This window comes from Cyanistes caeruleus, chromosome 20, assembly GCF_971803275.1.
Source record: "Cyanistes caeruleus chromosome 20, bCyaCae1.hap1.1, whole genome shotgun sequence".
NCBI classification, from domain to species: Eukaryota; Metazoa; Chordata; class Aves; order Passeriformes; family Paridae; genus Cyanistes; species Cyanistes caeruleus.
In genome coordinates this window covers 9,305,033-9,321,942 of record NC_141720.1, presented here as the reverse complement: position 1 = coordinate 9,321,942, position 16,910 = coordinate 9,305,033, and the positions used below count along the sequence as shown (strand labels likewise).

Sequence of the window (16,910 nt, the reverse complement as noted above, 5' to 3'; positions counted from 1 at the left end):
TGTCCTCACTGGGTTCCTGGAGTGGTCTCACTAACACAACATAGCAGCAGTGCCGAGATTGAAGAAACATTCACAATCTCTCGAGCCATGAACACAACGAGGAGCTGCTTTAGTTCTTCTTGGTTTCCACTTTGGAGGCCAGTGAGACACGAGGATGTGTCAAGTGTCAGAAGGATGTTAATGTGTATGTCTGAGCAGACGGGCAGCCCCAGTACCCGCAGGCTTGCTCAGCTCTGAAGGGGCTCCTGCAGCCCTGGAGCTCGCTCACTGCAGAGGGCCAGCATTTGAGCGGCAGCACTCCTGCACCTGCAGCCCGTGCGTGGATTTGTGTCTGGATGGGGCCATGTGAGGGCCGTTCCCCGGCCGTGACCCCGCTGGCTGCAGTCTGCACTCCGTGGAATTTAGGAAGCACCGTCCCTGCTCCAGGAGACACTGCCGAAGTCAGCAGAGCTCAGTCAAAATGTCGCTTCCCCTGCTTCCCCTGCATCCCGCTGGGGGACAGCACACTCTCCATTTCTCTGAACAATCTTACTGAGCTGCAAGCATCAGCAGCACTAAATTCTGCTCTTTTTTGGGAAGGAGCCAAGACTGCCAATGTAAAGCACAGGATGTGATTTCCTGCCCCTCCTGGAAAAGGAAGCTACAGTCCAAAAGGTAGAGAAAGAACTATTAATCCAAGAACAACCATTTTAATGTGGATGATCACATGATGCAGCTGCAGAAATACCAGTTCAATTCAAACAGAACTTGTAATGTGCTAAACACGCAGGACTCGTGATACAGAAAAGGAGATACCAGATCCGGGTGCCAAGAAGAGGAACTACTGTTCACAGTCTCTCGAGGAAAGATGCCCCCAGGACCACTGCTCTTCTGACAGAACTCTTTAATCAAGAAAATACTAAAAAAACATTAAAAACTAGAGGAGATTCTCTACAGAATCTCCTACAGTTCTACTTTATAGTGTGTGTATGAGTCGATTAGCAGCAAGGTGCTGGGCTCCTTGGGAAAGGAAAAGCTTATGGAGTGAAAAGAAAACAGATGAACAGCCCCAGCGGGTTTACTTTTGCACAGGCTTTAAAAGAGATGGAGAAATAAGCAGTGCTATTGAGTTGGTGCAGAGATGGCCTGTACAATTCCAGTAGCTACTGCCTGCTTAAGCACAATGAAATAGGATGAATAGAAGCCCTAATGTGGCTGACTCACCCTCATTACCCAACAGCCTAAAATGGGGGGGTGGTCTTCTGAGGAGATCAGAAAGTGTATTTTCAGATATCTGAAAGTGTGAGTGCGTATGGATTATGCAGCCCAAACCACGAGTGCCCATTATTTTCCATCTGTATGGCTGTAAGAATTCTCCTGTGTACAACTACTTTTGTTTTCAGAGTGTCTGCAACCATTTGCAAAAGACTGACAGACGTGTGTGCAGACACACACCCCGTGCTGTCATGGGGACTTGCCTTCTGTTCTTTCTCACTACAGTTTTCCTCAGCCTAAAATAAAAGCATGTTATGTGCTAAAAAACATAACACAAGAGTGTTTATTTGCTTATGAACACTATAATCTTCATAGATCGATATTAAAACCCTTCACACTTATTTTCACTGCCTACTTCAATTGAACTCAGCAATTCCAGTGTATCTTGAAAGAGTGCTGAACAGCTGCAAACTAGCCAATGGATTACATTCCCACAGATGGTGTTAGAGTCCAAAGCTCTTCATGTTTGACTGTGGGATATGAACAAGTCAAATAAGAAGTTACTCTGTCAGAGAACAAGGTTTCACAATTCTTGCTGTTACTTGTTTTCACACTTCTTTGACTTTATGCTGTTCACTTGGAAACTGTGATGTTACAGGGGTTTCCGTAGCAGCAGCTCAAGGCCAATTGGCTCCACCAGAGCCCATGGTCTGTGTCAATTGAGGTGCATCCCAACTTTGTAGCCTCTCTGCTGACTGATTAAAGATAAGGTCTGAAGTGATGTTTCCAGCACTAATCTGACAGGAGTCCAGAGAAACACATCAGGCTACACAGTGATCGAAAGGACGGGATTAGGAGCTCGGACCTGTAAACTCCAGATCTGCTCAGTATTGTTCACCGTAGTTTGCCATATTCCCTACCCTCACTTACAAAGTCAGAGACACACTGCATTTCCTGGGCTGGGAAGGAGGAGGATGTACCTGTCTGGCTCTGGCAGGCATTGTCTGCCATGGCCATGCTCAGTGTCACAAGGAAGGTAAAGCTGTCAGCCCTGCCACCAGCACCCCTGCAGCTCCCCCAGCTTGCAGCTCGTGGTGTGAGTGGCCAGGAACGGCCAGTGACAGCAGAGACCTCTCATAAGAAGGCAAAGGGATGATGACAAACACAGCAACTCACTCTTGCTTGTGATTAGTAGCACCAGAAAGGATGCTACTATGGCCAGAAAGACCAAAAAGCAGGGCACCAGGCCTGTTTTGGAGACAAAATGACTGTGTGCATATATATACATATATCTATGAGAGTAAGAGAGAAAATGTGAGACAAGGGGGAGAGGAACTGGTGGAAGCACCAGGTAATTTTTCCAAAGCCCTGCCTCCCGCAGACAGAGGAGCAGGTCACTCCCTCCACAAACTGCTCAAGCAGTTGTGGCCTTCAATGAAAAGTGTCACCTTCCAACTGAAGGAAAGAAATAAGCACAGATGCAGAACAAGATCTGCTGCTGATTGAGTCCTTCCCCAATGCCTGCAACTCACCCATCCCATGTTGTGTTGGTTGCTCTGGACATCTACAACCCAGAGCTCACGTGAGTGGATTCCCACTCAGGGTTCTCCCCAGAATGCAGAAAGACAAGGATTATCTAATCACATCTGTATAGAATATATCTGCATTGCAGCAGAATGGGCAATCTCAGAGCTTTCCAGTGGTATTCAGAGAGTCTTTCTTCATGTGAGCTCCCAGAATTAATCACCAGTGTATGAATTTGGCTTCCCATCCCTTTCCCCAGCTGACAGGAATTGATGGCACCAACTGCCGTCACCACGAGAAATAAGTGATTCCTTCACTAGCATGGCAGACATATGCCAGCTAGGAAGAAAAGATCTGATCATCAGACTTGCTTGTTTTGGCTTTTCAATGCACAAAAGGCTGTTTTTCTCAGAATTAGGGTGACTGCGACAATCTGTTTTTAGACAGAGTTAGAACCACAAGATAAAAGAGGGAGAAATCTTCTCATCTGCATATTTATCATCAAAATGCAGCAACTGCATAATTTAAGCTTAGTATTAAAAATATTGTATGTATATTTTAAGGTTTTCCTACTCAGGTGAAAAGGAGACATGCTTTCACTAAGGAGGTTAATTATTTTCTAATGGTGTGAAAACAACAGAAAAAGAGGAATCAAAAGGAATTTTTTTACCCTTCCCCCTTCCCTGAGGCACGATAGAGAGGTATCTCTGTCCATATCCTTCACAAACACACACAGTGAACTGACTCAGAACAATGGAGTGGAGGATGCACTGGTAACCAGGATGCCACTGAGCACCACGAGGGTCTGGCACAAAGGTGCAGGTTACAGGACATTGTAGAGAGAGCAGGAACAGCCTCTCAGCTCATTAGACCCTTCAGCTGGGAACAGACACACTCCCACAGGCAGGGAATGGGCACAAAGTGCCTGCAGGGCTCTGCCAGAGGACACGAGGGTCCAAAGGTGCCCTGCAGCTGGGTGAGCACTGCACCCAGCTGCCTCTCTGCAGGGGCAGAGCACAGCTGAACTCAGGCTGTCCTGAATCACCCTGCACACCCCATGCCACACACCCTTAGGGAGAGGGCAGGGGTGCTCTTCACTAGGCCAAACCTTGCACGGAAGAACGAAGCAAACACAGGCTGCCTGTGTGGTACTCAGGGGTACCATGGTGGTTTCCTCACGGCTCCTCCCTGTCCCTGTGGAACATGGAGTCTGTATTTCCTGTGGAGCTGAGGTGCCTGCCCTAGCTGTGCATGAGATCCCTCTTCCTATCAGGAGGACTTCCTCACCCAGAGGTGCCCTGGTTCCTGCTACATGCCTCCTCAGTAGAGACAGTTCTTATGTGACCTCTGCTGCTGTGCACACAGACCTGGGACGTTCCAGACAGGACCTCACTTTCCCACTAGGAAGCATCCTGTCCTCTCCAGCACTGCCCAGGAACCCCACGGCACGATCAGTCAGCGCTCAGAAATGTCTCTGGGAGCTTGGCCAGCCATCTGCTGCTCCCCCAGCTGACACAGCTTTCCCATGCTCTCTACTGGCTGCCTTTGCATCCTCACAGGCCACACCATCCACTCTGCTCTGACAGGCCCATCCCTCAGATGTCCCTGTAAGTACCTGATGTGCACACGTGCTTCTGTTTAAAGAGACATGTTGGAAGGGCAGTGCATGACAACACACCGCAATCTGAAGACAGCCAATCAAACCAATAAATCCCCCCTCGCTCCCCAACAGCTGTAGCCCAATTAAACTCAACAGTTCACAGGTGTTCATGTAATGACTTTAACACAAAAAAAGCACGGCTCCCTTTAGGGGCCTTTAAAAAAATTTAGAGCTCTTTAAATTTTATATACCAACAACATCAAACCAAAGTAGGAAATAATAAAGAAGGAAAGGAGATAGAGCAAAGAAAATACACAGTGTCAGCATAAGCAACAGCCTAATTAAACAATAGCCAACAGGAAAACGCACATTCTGCTCACCCAGCCATGGTCCTTCTGGAACTGTGCTGGATGCAAAAGCAGTTTCCTTATATTCCTTCCAGCATGGCTGCACCAGCCCTCTCCATTCATGCAGTCCCTCAGCCTCCCCAGAACAGAGCTGTGAATGAACTCTCACCAGCAGAGCCAGGGCCTGCAGCTATCACTTCTCTCCAACTCTTTCCTCCCTCCCCATCACAAGGTTGAGCCTGGGCTGGTGTCCCTGGCGTGCAGGGCAGGCAGAGCTGTTCACCTCTGGAAGTGACTAATGACCTCACTAAGTCCCACGGCCTTGCAGCACACGTTGGCTGATGCTGGGAGCCCTGGGGAAGCTGACACCATGGCCGGGCAGGTTGTCTGCACCATCTGTTTGCTGTGTGCCAGCAGCAGGCTCTTGCTAGGTGCCTCCTTGTTCCTGGGTTTTCATTGCACCTGGCTGGAAGTTCTGGCCACAGCATCGTTATTTGCTTTTGTAGTTTTTCCACTGATAGCAAGTGTTTCCTCTCCTTCTCACTCACCTTCATCCCCCTCATTCCCACAGACCTGCAGGCACAAGCCCCCAGCAATGTCAGGATCACAGCTAGGAGCTGCCACATCTACTCACTGCAGGAGGGATGAGGAAGCAGGAAACACAATTCCCATAAACCCAGGGAATGCCGGCAAAGAACCAGTTCTTGTGGGTCCCTGCAGGGGTCTGAAGAGGCAAAGAGTTTGCAATGCCTCAGCTTTGGGGGAAACCCGGTACAAGGTTTGTTGTTGTTACTGCCCCTGCCTTGATTATGCGTTTGTTTCCCATTGTGAAACATTGGAGCAAAAGTGAATGTTTGATGTGATGAGGAAGCGATGCTTCTGTTTTGAAGCAATCCTAGTTTCAGCTCTTCATTCTTATATAAAAACATGACGTCTTCTCATAAAGGAGCATTGGTGTCCAAAAGACATTTTTAAGAGAGGCAGTGAAAAGACACTGCTCTATTATAAGCCAGAAGCTTCTGGGAGGAGAAATCAGTTTCTTTCCTTTTTAGGAAAACCTGAGACCATAAGAAACTGAAATATTTTGAGGCTTCAAAAATCAAGTTACAATGCCAGAACAGTGCAGAGGAAACCTTTTCCAGAGTCTCTAAACAGGGTAAAGGCCAGCTTGGCAGGCCAGGAATTTGGACAGGAGCAAAGGGGCAGCCATCCTCTCTGCTTAGTGGGGCTGCAAAATGTGATCTCCCTACAAAGCAGAGATTCATAGAGCAGTATGGAGGTCTGTGCTGCCCACGTATCTCATCCGTGCACCTACAGCACCTAGCACACAGAGCCCAACCTGGGAGATTCCTTTAGGAATTACTGTAATATAAATAGTAAATAAGTATGAATAATTATGTGAGGATGATAACCAGTGATTTAGCTATGAAAAGGCCCCAGGATGCAAGTGCTAATCTCCTGAGATACTTAGCCATCCTTTCAAGATGCATGAAGACATATAAGTAGGCTAATTACAAAGGAAAATGTCTCTTGTATATAAATCTCGTCTAAATTCAGAAGTGATGCAAAAAACAAACTGAGAAGATACCCTGCAAAAGTTCAGTAATGTTGCTGGGAAAGGTTAATTTTTAGAGATTTTTTTTCAAGGATAACCCAGAAGATCCTTAAATACCAAAATAGTTAAACCTTAAATAGCAACTGTAAGTATCACACCAAAATGAATAGAACTATTGAACTGTGGAAGCATCATGGCAAAAAACACAATTTCATTTTCTTAGTTTAGTTTCAATTTATAATTCACACAAGTAGCTTAAACACGTCGATTTGAGATCAAAACAGAACTTCAGGTTACATAGCATCTGTTCTATAGGAGGGTGCTGTATGCACTGAGATAATTTTAGATGAATGTGTTATAAACAAGATCTGTGGAACATTGCAGAGTAGCAAGTTTTGAGAGAGAAAAACATACAATTTAAATGCATAAATTGTTTAGAATGTTTAGCATGTGGTTGTAAAGCGATCAACCAAGTAATCTGTTTTCCAGAGTAGGACAGCTTGCACAGATGAAACAGCCGCTTCCTCAGCATTTAATGTAAGACTCATTCAACACTCAGAGGAACAGCTTCTCACTCTGCAAACTTGGTGATCATAAAGCCAGAGTTTTTAGCCACTGCTTTTGCTCTTTCCCAACACCTCCCCAAGCTGTGTAGCTAGAAATGTAAATTAGATGAATACTGTATATTTCTTTATAGTTCTTTTTTCTGCTATGGGAAAAGGAACACTTGTATGTGTAACACAGGAATTTCTGACATACCGTGCATCAATTCATGGATTCTATGTATTCTACATTCCAGCTCCTCCCGTAGTCAAAACTAGAAGCAAGTTCATGATAATGGTGTAGTTTTAGTCAGAAAAGGCATTTTATATGTTAATGCAAATGACGATGCATGAAAATATTTCTTCTTTTAGAAAGAAATTCTGAGATTTAAAAAAAATGGTGTGAAACAACCTACAGAATATAAGACAAAATCCCTTCAGTTGGTAATAATAATCCTCTTCAGGCTGCAGTGGAACATTTCCCTGAAACATCTCCTCCTGTACTCAGTTGTTGATGGTTTGCTTTCCAGCCTGACTGCAGCAACTGACACCTGCCCAGAATCCGCATCAGAAGGAAAGCAGCTCCCCCAGAGCCAGCCACACCTTCAGGCATCCCTCTCCCAGCCATCACCACGAGGCACTACAGGAAACCCTTCCCGCTGTGATGCTCCTGACAAGCTCCAGGTGACACCGGACCCAGGGCCCAGCTCACGGGGTGGCCTCGTTCAGTTCAACACCGGGATCAGGTGGCTCTGGAGATCTGCTCAGCTCGAGACACTGGACGGGTTCTCACTGAGTGAGACCTGTGCTGGACTGTCACATCACCTCGAGAGGGTGTTTGCAGGTACCCACTGGCCCAGAGGTCAGGCTGTGGTGGGGGTAAGGTGCCCATCTGCTGTTTGCACTGGCTGCTCCCGGGGCACGCTGTGACCTCCTCCCACCCTTCTCCAGACACCAACTGCTTCCATACATCCATCTTCTCACACATTGAGCCAGGGCGCTGTCATGCCCAAAGTTTATATTTAAATAAGCCCTTCTGTTGAACTCAAATTAAATATAGCCCTGTTGAATCTGATACCATGAGAGAACCAAGGTTGGAGGCGAGAGAGAGAATGAGAAGGAGATCACAACTGAACAAACACATTTAAAGCTGCAAAGTTAACACCCGGCTGCACATCTGACTCCGACACTCAGTGGGCTTATTTCTTTTCAGTTCAGCTATAGTATTAGTTGCAGTGAGGTCACCCTTGCATGTCCTCCTGCTTTATGTCTCTGACTAGGCACACACACACAAATCTTCAAATTTTACAGACAGAATGAAAATTCAGACCAACATTTGTCTCCCTGACCTGTCAGCACTTACAGTGGTGTCTGACTGACTGACAGAGGCACAAGAGGGCAAGTCAGAACCTCTGAAAAGGCAGGTGTCTCAGGACTAATTTTGAGCCTACTGACAACAATAACAATCAGCTCTTAGCTAATGTCAGAGAGCAACAACAAAGCCTGCAGCAACCTGTGCTGCAATTCCAGCCAAGGGCTCATTCTGGGCTCTCTCCTGATGTGGGTGGCCCTGCCAGCCAGTTTTCAAACAATGCTTAAAATGTGGTTGGGGAGAGGGGCCTGGGTGGCTAGACCTGAGAAAGGATCAGAACTCAGTGTGTGCATATTAACAAAAATGTAATTAAGGAGCCCAGACATAAAAAAAATTACCAGAAAATGTGATCATAGCAGTAAAGGAGGCAACTTGTACCATTATGGTAAGAGAGTTCACAAGAAGCAATACAATAAACATAAAAACAAGATCTCCACGTCTGTGGGACTCAGGTGTTCAAATCCACTGGGCTGTGTCCTTAGTGCCTTTAAACTTTTCATTAGGCTTCAGGATGAACAGCTTCTAGCAGCAGAAGAGATTTTATCCAGGCCAGTCAACCACAAAAAGACTCATCAGTCATCAGATGATAACCCTGACTGAACTATCTATATATATTTAAGATATCAGTCCCATTGGTTGCACTGTAAGGAACCAAGCCAAGTTGTTCCTATTTCTGTCCCAGTATCCTAAAAGCTAATCCTAAAAGCCAGTCCAGCCTTCCTTTGCTCTGGCAGACTGACTTCCCTTACAGCTACTCATTGTCTTTGACAGCAATGAAATCCACTGTGCCCAGTTCCAAACTGGGCCGGGGCGAGGAGCAGCAGAGGGAAAAGCATGTGGAGTGAAGCAGCTGGGCTGGCAAGAGTTAAAGCTGCTGTGAGTCCTGGTGCCTGGACTGTCTGCAGCACGGATAAAACACTGTGTGGAAACATAGGATAGGCAAGCCCTGCTTTGTCCTGATGCAATCTCTTCAATTATTTTTTGTGTTGTGTATTTTACAAAGGATAAATCAGGGAACATTTCAAGAAATGTTTTCTCATTCTAAAACTTATCAAAATATTGCTGACACTGATCCATGGCTGGGAATGTCATTCCTGAATAAACATGATGTCATTCTCATTCCATTCATACTTCTCCTGGACAGCTGCTGTCAGCCTCAGTGAAGAAAAATGCCACCTCACTGGTGACAGCTGCCACTTGAGGTACTTTGTATATCAGCCTCCATAGGAGTAAAAAAAAAAAAGAGTCAGTCATGCACATGCTATTTAAAGTCTGTTGCATCTTGATGAGAAATGCAAAAGTTAATATGGGGCAGGTTGCTCTGTATCAGAAGTCTGGACAATGAAGAATAAGGAACTTTTCTGGTCTCACCTTCCTAAGAAGCAAAGCTCAGGCAAGGCCCGCACACCTGTGCTGTATTTGCTTTAAAATAAATTTATATTCTTATAAATCATATCACAATTAAACTAATGAAACAATCATAGAATGATGGGTTGGAAAATGCCTTAAAAACCATCTTGTTCCTCACCCCTGCCATGGGCAGGGACCAGGTCACTCCAAGGCCCATCCAGCCTGAACATTGGCAGGGATGGGGCATCAACAATTTCAGTTCCAGCACTGGAACTTCTTGCTTTTTCCAGTACCCCACATTTGCAATTTGCTGGCACCCAGCTCTCCTGCAATTGCTGTAGGAATTGTTCAGGGCTACGGTAGCTTTCCAGTTGCTTTCCAAGCATGGAGACAGACAATCCCTGCCCCAAAGAACAGCCCAGACTAAATCTGTTTTCTGTTCCTTCTGGCCTCCTACTTGCGCTGCTGCTTCAGTGTCAAAGGGGCAGATGTATAATCTGGGAAGCTTTCCAGATGCATCTTGAGCAAAGCAAAGCATTGTGAATCACTGGTACTAAGCAGGATCTTTCCATCTGTCGCAGTACCCCTGGCAGCACTCACCATGCACTCACAGTACACACAGGATGACAAGCACCTCATGGAGGGGACACCAGCATCCACCAGCGCCAGATTCTCAAAGAACAAGTAAATAAGAGCTCTTGTCTTGCACACTGTGGTTTTCATCACAGACTGTGCCCCAGCAGCACTATTCTGCCCCCCAAAATAATGACAGCAAGTCCATGCAGGGCAGGAGCACCTTTGTAGCCATAAATGTTGCATTAATAAGTTTCTTTCTAGTCCTGGGCCATCACTTTAACTTTTATTACTTCTCCTGTCCCATAAATTCTCTGAGGTGCTCTTCCAAGGAATCTGAGCAGATTGCCAAACAGAGAAGAATGACAATGGCATGGCCTCTGGCTCTCCCCTGAAACAGCAGCTTTTCTGTCATCCCCTGGAAATGCTCCAGTTTCTTTACAGCTCTGGAAACGTGGCTCAAGCAAGGTTGCCAACACATGTTCCTCTGTGTCAGACATGACTCTGATTCTGGAGCTGTGAGGAGCCTGTCAGCTATCATTCTGCCAGGAACACCACAGCCCTGGCTCCTCTGCTTTCAAATTCAGTCTGCGTTAAGTTGAGTAAGAAGAGCTGACAGGTATCTGAAAAAACAATAGCAGCTCTTGCTTTAATTTGCATGCCTAGCCTTGAAATCCTTAGTCACTAACTCAAGTGGGCAGTGGACAAAAACTAAGCGAAATATAATGATGCAATTCACATAACTGCATGAAGAGAACATCTCTGCACCTAACCTCACACTTTCCAATGCTCTGGTGCAGATTTGTTGCGTGAAAGCATCAGAAAATAAGTGGATACCCAGCATGCTGGAGTCCTTTGGTCAAAATGAGGTTTACTGAGTCTCATGACAGGCTATTAGCTCTCCAGATTTCAGAGTGACATGTCACCAGTTCTTTCTTTAACCTGCTCAATCCCAGCACCTGAGCACCCCTGACCCTGCTGGGCCTGCCTCCAGCACTGTCCCACACCGGGCCGCTCTGGCATTTAAAAGGCAGAAAGAAAACCTCCGTGCAGGAGGTTATTTTGTGTGCTGTCTTTGCCTGGACATAGAGGTCATTTGCTTCTTTCCCAGCTCTCCCTGGCAGCCGGTGTATGCAGGTATCTCCCTATTCCCTCCCCGTGCCCCGGCCCGGCCGGCAAGCGCCCGCACACCTCGGGCAGCCGAAGCCGGCACCTGCCAGCACTGCCGGGCCCTCGCACCTTGCGGCGGGTGCGAAACGAGGAGCGCCAGCACCTCCTGAAACACAGCCAAAGCGCAGAGCAGTCAGGGATACACGACTTCCACAAACCCTTGTTTTAAATCAGCACTGAAGTACAGCTGAACTCCGCTCCACGGCAAACCCCTCCCTGCCCACAGCCCTGCTCCCGCTGCCATCTGCCTGCCCGGCGGCCGCCGATCTCCGTGGGGTCCAGGTGTGACACACGCCAAAACCCCACGTCCCTCTCAATAAAGGACCGTGACCCTGCCAGCCCAAGTTTCAGGCGCCTGTGCATCTCTAGCCAGGCCCCCATGGCCTCCGCCTGCCCCGAGCAGGGCCAAGCCCATCTCGGGGAGCCACGGAGCCACAACCCACACACACCTCCAGCCGCTTTCCACTCCAGCCTTACCTGGTGTGGGCTTCTGGGCGCTGTTTCCTCATGTGGTGCCCACCGCAGGCCGCCTGCTGCTCCGCTGCTCCCCGCGGCACGGCCTGTGCTGCCCTGCCGTGCCCGCGCCACGGCCGTTCCCCTCAGGGCACCGCGCAGGGCTGGCGCCTCACGGAGGTTCCACAGCTGCCGCCGCGCGAGCGGTCACCGTGCTCAAGCGACTTGTGGGATCTCCTCCCCTTGAGGATAAATCACTCCCTTTGCAGAGGCCACTAGCTCATCCAAGCCCCTTGCACCTGAGGAATGCCGCGGCTCCCTGCCGGCAGCCCCTCAGGGCCCCGAACCCTGTGGGACGCTGCTGATCGGAACACGGCGGCCTCACGAGCCCGGCGTCCCCTCAGAGCGGCGTCCACAGCCCCGTGCAGCCGTTGTGGGCAGCCTGTGGTGGGCAACGCCTGCCGGCCCGGCCGCGCCTCCTCACAGCGGGACCCGCTGCGGCTCCAGAACCCGCCGGCACCTTCCGCAGGGCAGCGCTGGAACCCCGCGGGGCTGCGGAGGAGCCGATGCCCTCACGGGCGCGGCCGGCCGGGGGCAGCGGCGTGTGGAGCCCCCGCGGGGCTGGGGAGCAGAGCGGGGCCCGCCGCTCCCATCGCGCTCTGCCCCGGGGCCCCGGAACGGCCGCCCCAGCACCGAGTCCCGAGGGGGAACAGGGAGCTCCATCAGCGAGCAACACAGGGCCTGCAAACCTCAACAAAAGAAAGCTCTAGAAAGGAGTTAATTAAAGAGTTCCAGTTCCCTTCGACGCAGCCCCTGGTCCTTTGTGAGCGCAAAACGAAGCCTGGGCATTCCCACTGCTAATTATGAATAAGTTGAAGAGCTCTTTGATATTACTGCTATGGTTCAGACTGGTGCCACATAGCGCAGATAACACCCACATAAAACCTCCGGTGTGTCGGCTGCAGCCTCTCCCCTCCCCTGTTCTGGTCATTTACATTGTGCTTTGTTTATTTACGTTGTGTTTTGTTCATTGACTTTGTTTTCTGTTCGGTTAAGCGCGTTCTGTTCATGTCAGTTGCTTGCAAGTTTCAGCATCAGTCTGTGTATTTCTGGAACTAAAGCTGTAACTGTTTTCTCCAGAAAATTCTTAAAACTGCTCCAGGTGAAGTTACTGACAACAAGGAAATTACAAATATTTTTTTTCTGTAAAAGATTCCCTTAATTTTTTCCCTTAACCAAGTGATTCTGCAGGTGGAGTACAGAGCATGCAATTCTGTGTAAGGCCATGGCTGCAGTACGTGTTCTGTCTTTGGCCAAGTTCACCAGAGGCTCTCGCAGCTCCTGGCTGTTCCAGCACCGAGCCAAGTGCCCTGAGCGGCTGCTCGCGATGTTGTGACCATGAGGAAAACGGCTGCAGAGCTCAGAAACACGGAGTGTTCTTCCAGAGCTGCCTCTGCTCCAGGGCTTACTGAGACATGCTCCGAGTGTTGAAATATGCGGGCACCTGGCAGAAAGGGCGCGCAGGTGATGGCAGGGCACACTAACACTGCCCCTCGCCGCTCCTTGCCAGGACATCCAGCATTGCTGCCTAATGCCAGCTCCATATGGGATGTGCAATCAGACACGGTGCCAGTGGCCTGAGCTGGAGGTCAGCTCAGTACATGATCAGTGTCACAAAAAAACAGCATTCTGGACTTTACTTGGACTGAACGCTGCAAGAACACAATAACCATCAGCTCCTCTGCAGGCTGTGTGAAACAAAGGGCAAGAGAACCGGGTCACAGAGGGGAGAATCTGGAGCTGTTTTCTCAGTGCCATCACACTCAGGACTTGCCCCCTGCAGCCACACTTGTCAGTTTGCTACAGACCCGTGCTCACCCCCTCTGGTGAGGCTGGCCAAGGGCATGGCTCATGCTGGGCACTGCTTTCCCCTGAAGTTCCCCGTGAGAACCCCGGGAGCAGCTGTAAGATGTTCCTCAGCTCTGCTCCAGAGAGGTGACACTGTCCAGCTGTCCACAGGCCACGCTGGACCTGACCTTCCCAGCTCAGCTAATCAGGGCCAGCTGCCACCAGCCCCCAGCACGAGGATCCCACTGGAGCAAGGGAAGCAGAGAGCGATATCTGTGCAGGGGAATGACTGCTTCAAACAGGGACAAAATCAGAAAGCAGGAAATTAGAGCTTCAACTGTAAAGTTCAAAGAACATAGGGAAAAAAGCATGAAAAATAATTTTGACACTTTGAAGTAGAACTCAATTGTTCCATTAAACTGTATTTTTAATAAAAAATAACAATAACAGCATTCCAAATATCTATTTTATAAGCTTTACTAATGTATATTTTTTTAATACATGTCAGAAATTCTTACTTGAGGCAAATGCAATATTTATAGAAAGCAAGAGACTTCAAAACAGCTCCAGAGACTTTAAGCTCTCGATTTATTCACAGATTTAGAATAACTCAGGAATACAAAATGACAAAATGTACATTTTTTATATTGTTTACTAATGTATTGTCTCTTGTCCCTGATCCGTCATTTTCCTGACTGGTGGAAACACATTCAGCTTCTTCACTCCCTTTAATGCTACACATTTCTGGAGGGAAATATTCCCATTTGGTGAAAAATCTATCACAATTCTGTCTTGCAGAATATCACTCCCAGAGAATTATGTGAAGATCATTAATAAATACATTTTTGCAATGACAATCATTCCTTCTTTGGTCATGATTTGTATCTATTATTCGCCTCAGCCTCTCCAGTTCCCAGAGAAAGTGCTGGTGAGAGCGAGGAGGAGCAGAGGCAGCGGAGCTCCGAAGGAATCCACAAGGGAGGTTCTCCAGTGGCTGTAAAAGCTGTCGGGTCAGTGGAGCCCCAGGTCCGTAGTGCCGGGGCAGCCCCGCGGTGCTGCCTGCGTTGGAAGGAGGAGTGGGGCTGCCGGAGCGTGGTGCCGGTGCCGGGAGGTGCCTCTGCCCCTTCCTGCCCCTTCCTGCCCCTTCCTGCCCTTCTCTGCCCCTTCCTGCCCCTCTCTGCCCCTTCCTGCCCCTCTCTGCCCCTTCCTGCCCCTCTCTGTCCCTCTCTGCCCCTTCCTGCCCCTTCCTGCCCTTCTCTGCCCCTTCCTGCCCCTCTCTGCCCCTTCCTGCCCCTCTCTGTCCCTCTCTGCCCCTTCCTGTCCCTCTCTGCTCCTTCCTGCCCCTTCCTGCCCCTTCCGGCCCCTTCCTGCCCCTCTCTGTCCCTCTCTGCCCCTCTCTGCCCCTTCCTGTCCCTCTCTGCCCCTTCCTGCCCTTCTCTGCCCCTTCCTGCCCTTCTCTGCCCCTTCCTGCCCCTCTCTGCCCCTCTCTGTCCCGAGGGAGCACAGCTCACAGCAGCACCCGGGGCTCACCACCCCTGCCAGGGCCACCCACAGCCCCGGGCGGCTGACACGGACAGCTGGCCAAGAGAGTCAGAACAGTCCTCCTGTCACATTTGTGCTTCTTTTCGTTTTCAAAACCAACAATCCACACAAGCACATTGTTTAATATGTACATCTGTACAATGAATACCTCCTTCTGTATCCTTGAGATGTTCTTCGGTCTGGAGGCACCTCTGGAAGTGCAGAATTTCTGCTGGTTCCTTCTGCCCCTTCAGTCAGAGCTGACAGGTGAGAGTTCCACTGTGCTGCCAGTGCTGTACCCAGGAGTGGCACTGTCCCTTCTCGCATGTTTTTTCATGATGTGACAGTATACCTACATTTTTACAGCCAAACCTAAACACTGCTGGAATGGAGCACTGAGAAATTTCGGAGCAGCCAGCGTCACACCCCACCTGTGCACAGCATCACTCCAAGGAGGATGAAGAGAAAAGCCTCCAGGAGCCTTGCAGCATGAGCTGAACTCTGCTGTCCTGAGCTCTGGTGGAACAAAGTCATGATGTTCAATAGCAAATACCTCATCAGTGAAATTTCCGAGCCAACACCATCTTTTGCTCAAAACCCATAAACTCTTTTTTCTCACTTCTTTTTATTTCCACACCATATAAGTTTCAGAATGAAAATTGTCTAATGTTCTTCTAAAAAGTAATCTGGCTTCTGATTTTGGGGTGTAAATTTATTCTACATCCTTCACTGTGTGCCTACCAGAGGACACTGGGAAGCAAAGGAATTTGACCCACATACACAAATAACTAGATGTGCAGCACAACACAGATCCGGGCAGACACAGGGTTATTTTCTTTTCCAGGAAAATCCTGGATCAGAATTAGTCACAAAGACACGCTACCCTGGCAAAAGATAAGTCCAGAGCTCTCCCAAGTGTGCTGCTGCTGAATCAACAGCGAGAGCACTCAGGCAGCTCCAGGCTGTGCTGGACACACAGCAACAAACGCTGGATGTTTGCTCCACGCCCCACAGCAGCTACGATGGGCTGCGAAAGGTGTAACAGCTGAAAGATGAGCAGCACACACTGCAGAGGGTTTCTAGTCTCACTAGACTTTCCCTAATGTTTCTAACTTCTACCACTGTGTGAGATTTCTTTCACTGTTAGAAATAAGTGCTTTTAAAACTGATGCATTTGCATTCGCAAGCCCGCAAAACACTAACTCAAAGCACTAAACATCAACTAAAATAAATAAAAACTAAGAATAAGTGCTGGGATTTTTTTTTTTTTTCCCTGCTGTCTCAACTACATTTCGTCACACAGTGTCTTGAGTCCAGCAGCTGGGCTTTAAGAAAAACCAGAAATTGTCCAATGGCATGTGACAAAATCATGCAAGTTGTTAGAAGTAGAGCCAGAGGGGTGGAAGAGACTGGTGAGTCAGCTTGTCACAGAAACATGTCTAGAGTTTAACTGGCTGTAAAACCCAACAAGGGCTATGTGTTCTGAGGCACCAAGCCAAAACCTGCCCAAGAGCCTCCAGCTCCGGATGACAGAAGCTCTATCACGCAAACAAACCGGGGCAGTTTCACTCCTATCACCTGGTGCACACTTTGACCTGAGTTATTGGATTTTATTTGTCCCAATACACACAAACCCACTGCTTTCCACAAAACCCAAGGACAAAGCCTTGCTGACACCAAAAATCTCCCCCATGTTTCCAGCTGCTGCAGGAGCACTTCTGTCACCAAGTCTCAATGCTGCAACTGGATGGGGGAATGCAGCTTGTGCTTTGGGCATGCTGGATGAGCAGCACCTACCAGCCCCTGGGCCAGCTCCTTTCCTCCCTGCTACTTTGTCTTAGCAGGATCTCACATTCTCGCA

At 48.7% G+C, this 16,910-nt stretch overlaps 1 protein-coding gene across 4 annotated transcripts in view; it reads right to left on the bottom strand.

The window, feature by feature from the left end:
• The window catches only part of NEK6 (NIMA related kinase 6), a 123,836-nt gene extending 111,455 nt beyond the window's left edge, over positions 1-12,381 (bottom strand). For 2 of the 4 annotated variants that reach the window (XM_086858561.1, XM_086858565.1), the window contains exon 1: positions 11,705-12,381. The gene's annotated coding sequence lies outside the window, so the exon portion shown is untranslated. The remainder of the gene's footprint in view (positions 1-11,704) is intronic. The other 2 variants (XM_086858563.1, XM_086858566.1) reach the window with 1 other exon arrangement.
• Positions 12,382-16,910: the final 4,529 nt, after the last annotated feature.